Source organism: Epinephelus lanceolatus, chromosome 20 (assembly GCF_041903045.1).
Source record: "Epinephelus lanceolatus isolate andai-2023 chromosome 20, ASM4190304v1, whole genome shotgun sequence".
NCBI lineage: Eukaryota > Metazoa > Chordata > Actinopteri > Perciformes > Serranidae > Epinephelus > Epinephelus lanceolatus.
In genome coordinates, this window is record NC_135753.1 from 9147658 (window position 1) to 9160210 (window position 12553).

Sequence of the window (12553 nt, forward strand, 5' to 3'; positions counted from 1 at the left end):
TGACTGGAGCGCACCGACTCCAAAGACTATAATTCATTCCCCACCACGCTCCATTTTATCCAGCCAGAGTACATCGGTAAGTATTGGGCTCTTTTTTGGGGCCAATAAAACGTAATCACTGTCTGCCAGAACCAAGGTCACACTGTATTCCTTACGTAATGTGATGATTTTTTTGGCCTTCGCTGAAGGTCGATTAGCTGTTTATTTTTCGTCTATGCCTGAGAGATTGATTGTTAAAAATTAAATAGGGGATGTTTGGTTTTGATGTAATTATGAACCATAGTTTGCACTTATATTTTAGGTGTTTTTCCCTCTGTGCTCTAATCCAGAGTGTGATTACTGAGTAGGTAGGATGTTTGAACAGGTTGACAGTGAGCACATTTGCTGTTGCATGAATTAAACTGGTGGCATTTCAGTGGGGGGACAGCCTTCTCAACTATTTGGTCTCCTGTATTGGTAGAAGTAAGACAGTTTGACATCATCCTGTTAACTTTCTGTCCACCAATCCAATTGCAGAGTGTACTGCGTGGACTGATGCTGACCTGTGTGGTCTTGCAGGTGCTGCAGGTGATATGACTTACGTTTTGCCTCAACTTAATATTTCACCATGCACGATCACTACAGAAGAGCTGCTTTTGCATTTTTACACAGAACTAAACAATGGAGGCATCATTCCACTCCAGTTTACGATTTAAGAAAGAATCCAATCATTGCGGGATCAAGAGAAGTATTACAGTCATTATATTTAACACAGCAGCATCGACCTCTAGTATGACATGTAACATATACGTTGGCTATCAATGGCATTAACATGGCAATAACAATTATTTACCATCCTTGTTATATAGTGGCCCATCTTGTCCTGCTGGGAGGGTAAGAAGCTCCCAAATCTCAGTTTTCCCAATTTGCAGACAGTTTAGTCTGCTTTTTTTCTCCTTTGAGTTAGCCGCTAACTACTAACAGCTACTTTTTAATGTCTTCAAAATGTCACATCTGTGCTGCCTATTCCAACTACCTCTGTTCCCAGCTCAGATAAGAGACAACTCTGTCCCCCCATTCCACGATTGTACCTTTTATGAAGATTGGGGTGGCATAACTTGACATGAAGTTCCTGCCCTAAAAAAGGCCGAGTAAAATGGGCTATTGTGACACCTAAGCGAGATGCCCTCCAGGCTTCAGATAATAGATGTTGATTTAAGCCAAAACATAATGATTTCCTAACCATGTCCAAGCGGTTTTTGTGCCTAAACATTCACCACACATTCACCACAGTGTTGTTGAATCTTAGTTTCAAAGTGTCCTCAACATATTAACATACAAATGTTTTATATTCCTGTGGTTTGCAGAAACGTACAATAGCAACATTTATGCTAGTGACTGGGTTATTCAACACCATAAAAACATTCTTCTTCTTTGAGGCACATACACCAGCAATCATATTCAAACAACCAGATCTGTAAATTAGTCCATTTGAGGAGAAAACATGTGGCTAGAATATTCAAGACAAGTCTTGCCCACATTAGGCTAACATCAGTTTGTTAGCGTACTCCCATCTCATTGCAAAATGTGACTTTGTAAAGATTCTAGTTTGACACCAGTTCAGTCAGGACCACTTTAGTCAAAGAAAATTTTAATTCCTTTGGCGGATGGTTTTATTCTGGGGTCTCTCTGCCTTTCCGAGGCTTACGCAGAAAGCTTAAGGCAGAGAGAGCAAACCTCCCCACCCTTCCATGCATCTTTTGCAGCTGTATGATGTGCCACCAGGTAGCGTCAGTTTGTAATACTGCCAAACAGTGTTAGTCTGTAACGGCGCTGGCAACAATGGAATAGAAAATGCCCTATAGGGCGGGAAGGAGGGACTGGAGATGGATGAGTCCAACAGACCCCAGGCTTTCACTTGGGAGCCTGTCGTTTGCTTCACATGACAATAAGAAGCTAAACCATGACATTTTTTTCTAAACCTAAACACGTGCCTCAGTTGCACAAGAAAATAATGTAAAACAAGTTGTTTTACTTATGTTGTAAGTGTGTTTTGAAAAAAGACTATATGCATGTAACGAGCATAGATTGTCACGGCGAACGTTAACAACAGATGCAGGAGTATACCAAGGATTTCATATTTAGACATGAAAGTCCATTGACATTGACAGCGACGATATTTGACAAGTTGGGATTATATGATCATTGGTTTTCCATCCCCCCAAAAGGGGCTTGGCCTTGACATTTTGCAAAGTACCCGTATGTTGCGGTCTAATGCATAGTGCAGACCAGTATGTTTGTGTCTTATCATTAAGTGTAGCAACGCCACTGTTCTTCTTTGGATGATTATGTGTCTGCACACTGTAGTGTAACAGAGGCTTTAAAGATTTACAACACACCAGATTGCATCAAACTGTCTTTTACCTCTGTCATCCTGCTGTGGTTTATTGGTGATTTTGATATGTCATCTTGGTCATTAAGATGAGCAGTATGATTACATACAAATCATGGCAATCACTGTTTGTGGGCTTTGGAAATGAATAAAAAAACAGGCAGTGCTGTTTCTTTTTTATAGGCAATCCCCTATTGTTCAGTGAAAACTAATGAGCTCTACAGTGTGTTAGTTACTGCGCAACAGTTAAAGCAAGTTTGGTATGTGCTCAGAGTGCTCTCCTGCCCATAGCGACGACTACAGAGAGAGAAAGACGGCTCATCTCTTGAATCTGCTTCATTTGGAAATTGATTTTTACATGTGGCCTTGAACATTTGAAATTTCCTTCTCAAAACCTTGTGAGAGCAGGAGGGGTAAAAGGACCAGGGAAAATCAATTCAAATTAATTTCAGAGATGAGGTGTTTCTGTCTATTACTCTAAGCAACTCTCATTTTGAATGTCAGTCCTTGTGAAAAAAAAAAAAAACCCAAGAAGAAGTGAAAACATGATTGCTTTCTTCAACCCAAGAGGGGATGGAATAATTCACTGTCTGGGTTTAGAGGGAGTTGCAGGAGCAGCTTAATGAAATGAAAACCTGCGTCTTCTGGTGCGTGATGAGGCTCGGGCATTGAGGAATTTGTTCCGACTAACACACAAACAATAGCTCCTGCACACATACGATTTACGCACATTATTGTACTGTATAAACACTGAGGAAAAACCAGGAAGAGTTGCCTGTTTAAAAACTCAGAATGTCACGGGATTGAACTTATTACTTGCTGTAGGTGTTCTTTAAGGTGGAGGAGTTGTATTAGCGGTGTTGGTGCTGACAGTTTAAATTACAGTTGTATTTTTAGCTGCCTCAGTGCATTTGTTCACGGTGTGCCTCTTCTTTAACTTGTACTGCTAAACAGATGCCTCAGGAAAAGTGCTGGTTGTGACTTTTTTGTTAAGAGGGTGCACAGTGCAGACGAGTGTTGTAGTACTTGAGACCAGTCTCAAGACTACTTTCTGAAGGTCTTGGCCTCATTTCTACTCTGTCTTGTCTTGATCTCAGACAAATCTGGATATTTTTCCCAACACTGGTCAAACCACACCTGTGGGGATATCATTAATGCCTACCATACATGAGAAGACTTTGAAAAGGCTTTAAAAAGATTTTTAAAACAATAAAGTCTGACACCTTCTTACATCTAAGGAGAATGTGAGTATTTAGTCACACACTACAAGATTTTGCAAAGACCGGCTAAATTCCTTTTGAGATTATTTCCCATCCTTTCCCTTGTGGAAATTATTAAATGCCAAACTCCCTTTAAGAAATACTACATATAACCGATGCCTGACATGTCCACAAAAACACATCACTCACGCACAAGATAAAAGGTGTCATATGTCAACAGAATTCTTGTCAATGTGGCATCATCAATATAATCCATCTAAGTTAAACTGTATTTGTGTGCAAACTTTACATTTTGTATTTTGTCACCTCAACTCACCAGACTAGTGCTCCTTGGTGACTCAGATACTGGCCGAATTAAACTCTTGTTCACTTCACAACTCCATTAGTTTCTCCTCCTTTTCCACAGAACAAGAGAACCAAGACTTGATCAGCTGCTTCTTCTTTGGTGCTGGAGACAGCGCAGCTGTTGATTGTTGACATTGCTCATGTCATTGAACTTCATGCATGGGTCAAGACTTAAGCTTATGATAACATTTTTAATTTTCTCAGAACATCAAAATGAAAAAGAGTCAGAACAGCTCGAGTTTTCTGACCACCTTACACCAATGATTGAGATCATGGGATTGCACCACAACTGCAGCAAAACTCACATGATTTTATTCTGACATTAGAAATATGTCTATGACAATGAAATCACTTGAAAAGGTATTTGGTTTATGAATTGCCTTTGCAAAAACAAACAAACAAAAAAAACAGTGTTCAATCAAGGGGAACTGCCCATTGGTTCGACATCCCATTGGTTCGACCATATTAAACTCATTGTTCCGAAGTCCGTTCCGAAATCATCATGATGCCCTGTGGTTAAGGTCTGGTTAGGTTTAGGCACAAAAACCACTTGGTTAGGGTCAGGAAAAGATCATGGTGTGGGTTAAAATGAAAAAGAAAGTGACAAACTCATAAGCCGTGAGCCTGCTCCGCCTCAAGCCGGTCGCAGCGCACCATACGCCCGCTGCGAGCCGTTCAGCACCGCGGACAGTCGGACTAATGGGATGTCGAACCAATGGGCTGTCGAACCAATGACGTGGACCCCAATCAAGATGGTTAAGTTGATTTCAACCCCTTAATGTATTTGCATTTCTCTGCTTGTAGACAACCAAGGAATACATAAGATTCGCCTCCATGCCTTTTTATTGTTTTATCAAGCCATTTGTCATGGTCCACTTATACATATATACGGTACGGCGATAAAAACTAGGTGGATAAAGCTTCATTTGTTTTCTGTTGGTGTTTTTATACATTGGTTGGTTTTGGTTTTGTCTTGGTCTCAACCCCTCAGAGTCTTATTTAAGTCTTGATACTCTCTGGTCTTGGTCATGACTTAGTCTAAGGGTAGGTGGTCTTGACTACAACACTGGTTCAGACATCTTTTGCTACACTGTTCATATTTCTAACGCTGTGTTCACATGGAATCAGGCAGATGGGAAACAGAGTCTGAACAACACAGCTAACAGAATGGCAGGGCGACAAAATGAAACTCACATGACAATATATTAAGATGGTGGTGTTGTATTGTTCACAAAGACTGGAATATATCCTAAAAAAAATTATTTGTGTCTATTATTATATGTAATTATTGTAGTAACGCCCCTAATTGTCCAGCTCTCCCGCATTTTCTTCTTGTGTGAAAGAGCTACGTAAGTCCGGTTGTAAATTCCATCATGGAGTACAGTAAAAAGTCAAAATGATTTAACTCTGGACAGCAGTGTTGTCTGCTGTTACTGTTGCCTGTATGTGCTGGCCTCACCAAATTTTACTGTTCTGCTCTTACCCGCAAAAATGATATCCGGTTTGCTGCCTGTCATCTGCCTGATTCCATGTGAATGCAACATAAACCTTACTATAGTTTGGAACAAAATACACTCTGGCAAAATGCACCTGTAACCATTTAGTAAAGTTAAGTAGACAACTTAGTTTGGATTGTTTGGTGTGGATTGGAACGGTGGTTTCGTAAACTCACAGGAATTTATAGGGCAGTTGTCTCCTGTCTGTCCCAGCAGCTTTTCTGTGGGCGCATGTATTGAAATTTTCTCATGTGCTATCTACTACTTTCCATTAAAACAAGGCAGAAACAAGAATTCCTTATGAGCAAAAGAAAATATTTGGCCTTTGTTGGTTTACTTACACTGTTAAATCCTCAAAGACTTCCCTTCATTTCAGTTTAAAAGAATACTGGGGCACCCAGTAGCTCAGTGGGTAGAGCAGGCACCCCATGTACAAAGGCCATGTCCTTGCAGCAGCGGGTCTGATTCCAGCCAGCGGCCCCTCGCCGCATGTCATCCCCTCTCTGTCCCCCTCTCAAGCTTAAATACTCTCCTATCCAAGAAAATCAAAAGCCTAAAAGAAAACAGAATGCTTCCTCAGTGAACAATTTCTGCTATTATACATCTGCACTGTTGCCGTTGTGGACAAACTGGTTAACAAAGTGCTAGGTGGGATTCTGCAGCATGACACAAGCATGACACTCAGCAAATTGACCAAAAGTATGCATTGTAGTCTTCTGCTTCAGTTAAAGTGGCTACAAGAGCCCCGAGGTCAGTCAATCTATCCGCAGCTCAGACAGATGAGTTACAGCTCTAACAAAAAGATTTGCTCTGCTACAAAACACAATGACAGTGTTTCGTGTATAGAAGACATACATCTCATTTCGACATATGTCCATTCCCTGTCAACTATGTTTCTACCCTGAGGGTGGTTTTTGTCTTCAATCACCATGATGACATCTCTGATACCAGTCCTTGCATAATGATCAAATGAGCCAAAAAAAGTGTTTCAAAGGAACAAAGGCTAATTGGAGGTAATGTGACACCAGCCTTGGCTCAAGCGGAACATGGCAGGTGTACAAGCACTAGCACCCTCCCTCTGCTGCTGAAGCCTGCCAGGCTTGGCTGATTGACATGACGTTGTTTCCCAGACCACAACAATGCCGGCAGGGTCCTTGTTATTCCGCGTGCTCTCAAAGGCGCCTTCTGGTAGCCTATAAAGCACCATCAGGCTCCAGGCCCTGCAGTCATTCAATTAAGAATTTACTGGGCTATTGATTTCACCACAAGCGAAGTGTCTCACATCCTGGAAACAATAAGGAGCCTTTCATCAGCATTTTACCTAAAGAGATGATGACTTGGAAGGGCATGAAAAGACTATGATATGTCCACTGAACACATATAAAAACCATTTAAATCTAGCTTTCTCCAACCCTAGTCATCCCCCTCTCTAATATGGTATCCTTGTATTCAGTATGACCTCTTAAAGGAATACTTCACCCCCAAAATGACCATTTGTATATCAGTTATTCACCCATGTTACCTTGAGTTCTTGAAGAAAACTTTGTTTTCCTTGCACGCCTTTGAGCGAAGAATCCAAAAACGGAGAAAATTATTGATGTAATTCTTAAGTAAAAGGCAAACTATGTCACAACATCTGTTTACAAACTCAATTCGTGTAGTATAATCCATATCTCATTTACCCTGTTGTATTTTCAGTACTTCCTAAACACATGCAGTTTTGCTAAAACCTCACAATTTCAAACACTTTAGCACTAACAGTGTCATGCACAGATGCGCACATGTTTTACAACGTAAAGTTTTAGCAAAAAAGCATGTGTTTAGCATGTGGGAAGCACTGAGCATACAACTGGATGAATAAGACTTGGATTATACTGCACGAATTGTGTGAGAGTTTGTAAACAGATGTGTTGATATAGTTTTGCCGTTAATGAATGCAGCCGCCTTTTACTCAAATTCATCACACTTTTCTGTTTTTGGATTCTTCGTTCACCATGGAGAAAACCAGTTTTCTTCAAGAATTCAATGTAACACAGGGTGAGTACCTGATTGACTGACTGACAAATGGTTATTCTGGTGTTAAGTATTCCTTTAAATAAACTGTGATTGTTCTAAGAAAACTGCAAGAAAAAAAGAAAGAAAAAAGAGTGACTTTGGTGCTGGGCAGGTAACAGTTGTTTTATCAGACCTTTGGAAACAGCTGCCTGCTGTTCCTAGAAAATAAATATACAGTCTCTAAAGGATGTTGTGTTTGCAACAGTTAACGCAAATTATAGCGAACTTGCAATTGTGTCCTATCACTGCCCGATCTTTGTTAATTATGACACTACTGCTGCAGGAATGGAGCTCTGTGCATGGGAGGATGGAGTCACACACACACACACACACACACACACACACAATAACAGGGCTAACTGTTAGCATCTTATGGCTAACGTCACCCAACAGTCAGACAGACAGTAAAGTCAGAGTCAAGCCAATTGGGTGTCGAATGTTACCCGCTGCTGTGGGGCTTCTGTCCAAGCTGCCCCCATCCACCATAACATTACAAATAGATTCTAATTCTGTGGGGAAAAAAACCCTAAATGTTCATAATAATATGCTCCAAATCTGAGACAGCATTACAACTATATTTGCAATTTTCACATGCCCTTGCAATTTTATTGCAATAAATGAATAAATGCCTATAAACATTGCAACATGAATTGCAATGTTGTAGAACAGTTGCCATGAAATCAGGCATATCAGGTTGCAACAATCCCAAAAACAGCCCACAACAACCTGGAGGGACTGAATATAGGAGCAGAACAGAAATGCTGCAGGCTGTAAAACTAAAACAATGAGCTGAAAGACACTAAAAAGATCCACAGAGCTGAGGGTAACTGCAGAGGGATAATGCTCTGTGGGGTTGTCACTACAAACAACCCCTTCTCACATGCAGATAATCCTGTGATCCAGTGTTGTTATAAAATTATTTAGAAAAGCACTTCAGTGTTATCACATCCTTCTGGAGGTAATTTTGTTCTGCAGTTCAACCAGATTTCACAGCCCTTTACTGGCCTAAAATTCCCCCAAAGTCCCACAATGCCTGCAAAGTCACAGAATTTCCATCTATTAAATCTACTGTGACCCTCGGCTGATGCACCAAGGTTGATAAACTTTGGGTCTTGCCAAAAGTAGAAATGATAGAAATCCCCCCTTAAGAATCATACCATGTGTGTTTCTCATTCACCGCAGGGCTTTACAAAATACAACTGTTGATGCAACACGAGTCGAGCTGATTATAGGGCCAATTGAGAATATAATGAAAGCATGAGGGGAGGAGCAGACGGGGGAGAGTGAGTATCAGCGGGAGAGTGCGAGTGGAGAGGGAGTTCGGGGAGGAAAGAGAGCGTAAGAGAGTAAGAGCAGCCAGGAGAGAGTACATGTAGATGCTTAATGAATTCGGTCACAGCTCCGCACAATGAAATCTTTATCCGTGGGGGATGAGGCAGGGGACTTGGCAGAGCCCCGGCGTATCTCGGCAAGGGTGAAAAATAGAAATCCCACTGTCCCCTGTTGGCTCTCCCTCATGTCAGCTGCCTTGGTTACTGAGTTGGCTGCCAGCGAGCCCCCCGCCACTCCAGTCCTCCTCCTCTTATTCCTCTTTTACTCTCTCTATCTGTCTTTTTCAGTCCAACTCTCCTTCACACTCATGTATCTTTCTCTGCCTCCCCACTGTTCATTCTGACCCCCTGTTTCTCCCACGGATCCACCTCTCTCTCTTTTTCTGATTTTTCTTTTCTTTCCTTGTTAATCATTTTCTGTTTTTATTCCTGTTCCAATTTATCTTGTCAAAGCATTTTCACCACATGTGGCTCAACCAAATATAACAAGTGAAAATTGCTGTAAAAAGTCAATAAATTATATTTGTGCTTGCAGCACATGCATCGATAAAAGACGAGCACTAAAAGGCAGCATTTAAAGACTTACCTTGTAACAGGTTGTTCTGATCATTTTGTGCAACAAATCAAGATTATGATGGGGATTTTGATGTTAATCCAGATCTAAGCAGTCACATTCACCAGTTGAGGTGCAGTTTTATCAGATGCATTTTAACACAGAAATATTAAACAAATAAATCCTACCTTCAAAAGATTTTCAAACTTCTCTTCCTGTGCAGCCTTTTCCTGCAGTTTCCTCACTTTTTTCTTTCGTCTTCTCTCCCTGATGCACCGGTTTGTATTTCTCAGTCTTTCCAGTGGATGCTGATCACCGGGGTTTTGCAGAGAAGAGGTCCAGCTGACCCCGGTGCAGAAGAGAGGAAAAAAATAAATTTAAAAAAAGACCAGAGAGCAAGATCTGGCACCTCCTGATCAACTCTGCTCCCTTCCTCGCTGCTCCTTCCAGCGCTCGGGGTGAAAGAAGTGTGAGACAAAGTAATCTTCAGGTGAAAAGACAAGACTTCCTCCCTCCCTCCCTCTTCTCCCTCTTTCTCTCTCTACCTCTGTTGCCCGCGCTCGCTCTACCTGCTCAGAGCGTTGTGGACGAGCTCACACAGCAGCTGCCTCTCCAGCTCTCCCTCTTGTGTCTGAGCGCTGTGCTGTTGCTCCATCCATTCCCCTTCGCTTCTCTCTCTCCCTCCCTCCCTCCCTTCAACCCTCTACGGCTCATGAATGTTTAGACATAGCAATTGTAGCTGAAAGGCTCTGAATTAACCCGCAGAACTCAAAATACACTCTTTCGCTTCACTCACTTTCCCCCCAGTTTTTCTTTTGTTCTGGCTTTTGTGGCGACCCCTCTGACTGCGTATGTGACCCTCCTGAATAGTACAATCAGTTCTTCTTAGGGGGAGTGATAGTCTATTAACTTTGTGGTCCCTGCTCTCTGCTGGATTTTTATCAACAGACTGTCTGAGGCAGGGAGAAAAGATTATGGTCAAACATCCATGATGAATGTGCAATCAGGAACGCCAGCCCCGTTAGATTAGAATGCCGCACACACATTATACGAAAATTGGCTCATAAAATAATCAGGAGCAAAACAAGAAATGTGTATGATGAATAAGTAAATATTTACCACCCACCTCCCTTGGTTAATTAATGATTAATTGTCCCTTAACAAGTCTAATTGGAGTTAATTGAAGATATAGAGCCATTGGAAGACAGATAAAAATCATCCAGCGACAGTAAACCGGTCGTGTCCCCTCAGGCTGAGGACTGTTTCCGATGAGCTCAGCAAACCCAGAGACGTTCAGACGTCACCAAATCAAAGTCAGAGTCAAGTCTCAAGTCTGTTATTGTGATTTGGATTTGATTACTGCGTGATTACTGCCAATTACATCTTTACTTCAACAGAAACACAATCAGAGTCAACTTTGTTACAAGGAAATATAGCTGTCAATAGATCCCAATATAGTAACTTAATAACATGTAGGATATGTCATATGTTCTGCTGCTGTTCGGCTGTTACTTCTTTTGTTTTCCACATGCTTTAAAGGTCCAGTGTGTAAGATTTACAGGGATGTATCGGCAGAAATTGTTTTTCTTTGGTGTATACTCACCTGAAAATAAGAATCGTTGTTTTTTTGTAACCTTTGAATGACCCGTTTGTATCTACATAGGGGGTAGGTCCTTGTCCACAAAGCTCGCCATGTTGCACTGCTTTATTTCTGTAGTCGCCCAGAATGGACGAACCAAACACTGGCTCTAGATTGGACCATTTGCGTTTTTACATTGGCCTTTGTAGTTAGCAGCCCACCAGAGACTAGAGCATTGGAAAAACACAGATTTTTTTTTAAACATGAAACTGCTTTATTCAGTGTTTCTACCCATTTAAATCACCTGGTTTATTTGTTTTGGCAAGGAAGAAAACTGCAAATTTTTCAGTTCCCGGTAAAAACCTCTTGAACATCTGGATCTTAAGTTCTCAGAGAGTAAAGGTGAGCACAGATTAGCAGGCGCTGGATGAATAAACCATCGCTGTCATGCCAAACAGCATCGGAGTAACACTGATTTGTAATGTCTGGTTTAAATCACCTGGTAATTCAGCTCCCGGTAAAACCTCCTGAACAACAAAGGAAGGAATTCTAACCAGGAGAAGTTTCAGCTGGTTGCAGTCTGCAATCCTCACCACTAGATGCCGCTAAATCCTCCTAAATCTTACACAGTGGACCAGTAACAGGATAGGTTACTGGAGCTATTCTCAGTTGGTAATCTCTATGAAAAGATATCTGCATATGTATACAGAATCTGTAGGCAACGGGCATTCAGAAGCATTCAGGGTTAGGTAGTAATGTGTTATAAGTTGCAAGTGACCATATTTGGATGAGAGGGTGGCGCAAACTCAGACTGTGGGGACACCTCACAGACAACCTCTCACTCAACTTTAAGCCTTGATAAAGTATATACAAGTGAGTTATATAAAAATTCACTCCATGTACGGTTGTCATAAAGGAGGAAATTAGCTGTAGAGACCAAAACCATTTTTCAACCAGGCTGTAAACATGTTTAGTGGGCAGTTGGGAATTTTAACAGGTGGATCTATGGGGACTGACTCACAGCCATTTGAGAAACTACAGTTTTTGGCACTTCTGCACTGGTTTCATTTTTCAGTCTCGGAGGTTGCCACTGGCTGTTAATTCATAAGTGATGCTTGTGGAACCGTTGTATAAACGCAGTGTCACACTCGAGGTCATGCTATTGTGCTGAATGTCAACACAGCTGTGACTTTCTTTCTTTAGCGCTCAGCTCCACTCCCTCTTGTGTGATATTGCTAAATTGTTCAGTCATAACCTACCTGTACTTCATAAAAAAAGTTTTAGCAACAACTGCTTTTTTAAAACAAAAGTAACTATTTTTTTTTGAAATTGCAATTTTTATTTTGACGTGACTCATTTTTTTATGGAAGTCATTTTACTTTTATTGGAGTACAGATTTTCAATTCTCTACCCACTACTACTATCAGGTGTCCATTTGTAGTCTGTGTATTGTCTGAGTAGTATTGAACAATCACATTAGAGCAGGCTTTGGTTGCATGCAGGTAAACAGTCCATTTGGAGAACACATTGGCCAAAATGCATCTTTCAACCCATCGGCTATTGTCTGAAGACAATTAAGCCCTGTTTCCACTGAGCAGTATGG

The 12553-nt window shown here is 41.2% G+C and overlaps 1 protein-coding gene across 2 annotated transcripts in view; it reads right to left on the minus strand.

The window, feature by feature from the left end:
- LOC117264920 (cadherin-20-like) overlaps positions 1–10053 on the minus strand; it is a 121116-nt gene extending 111063 nt beyond the window's left edge. For both annotated transcript variants that reach the window (XM_033639241.2, XM_033639243.2), the window contains exon 1: positions 9560–10053. The gene's annotated coding sequence lies outside the window, so the exon portion shown is untranslated. The remainder of the gene's footprint in view (positions 1–9559) is intronic.
- Between the last annotated feature and the right edge of the window lie 2500 nt (positions 10054–12553).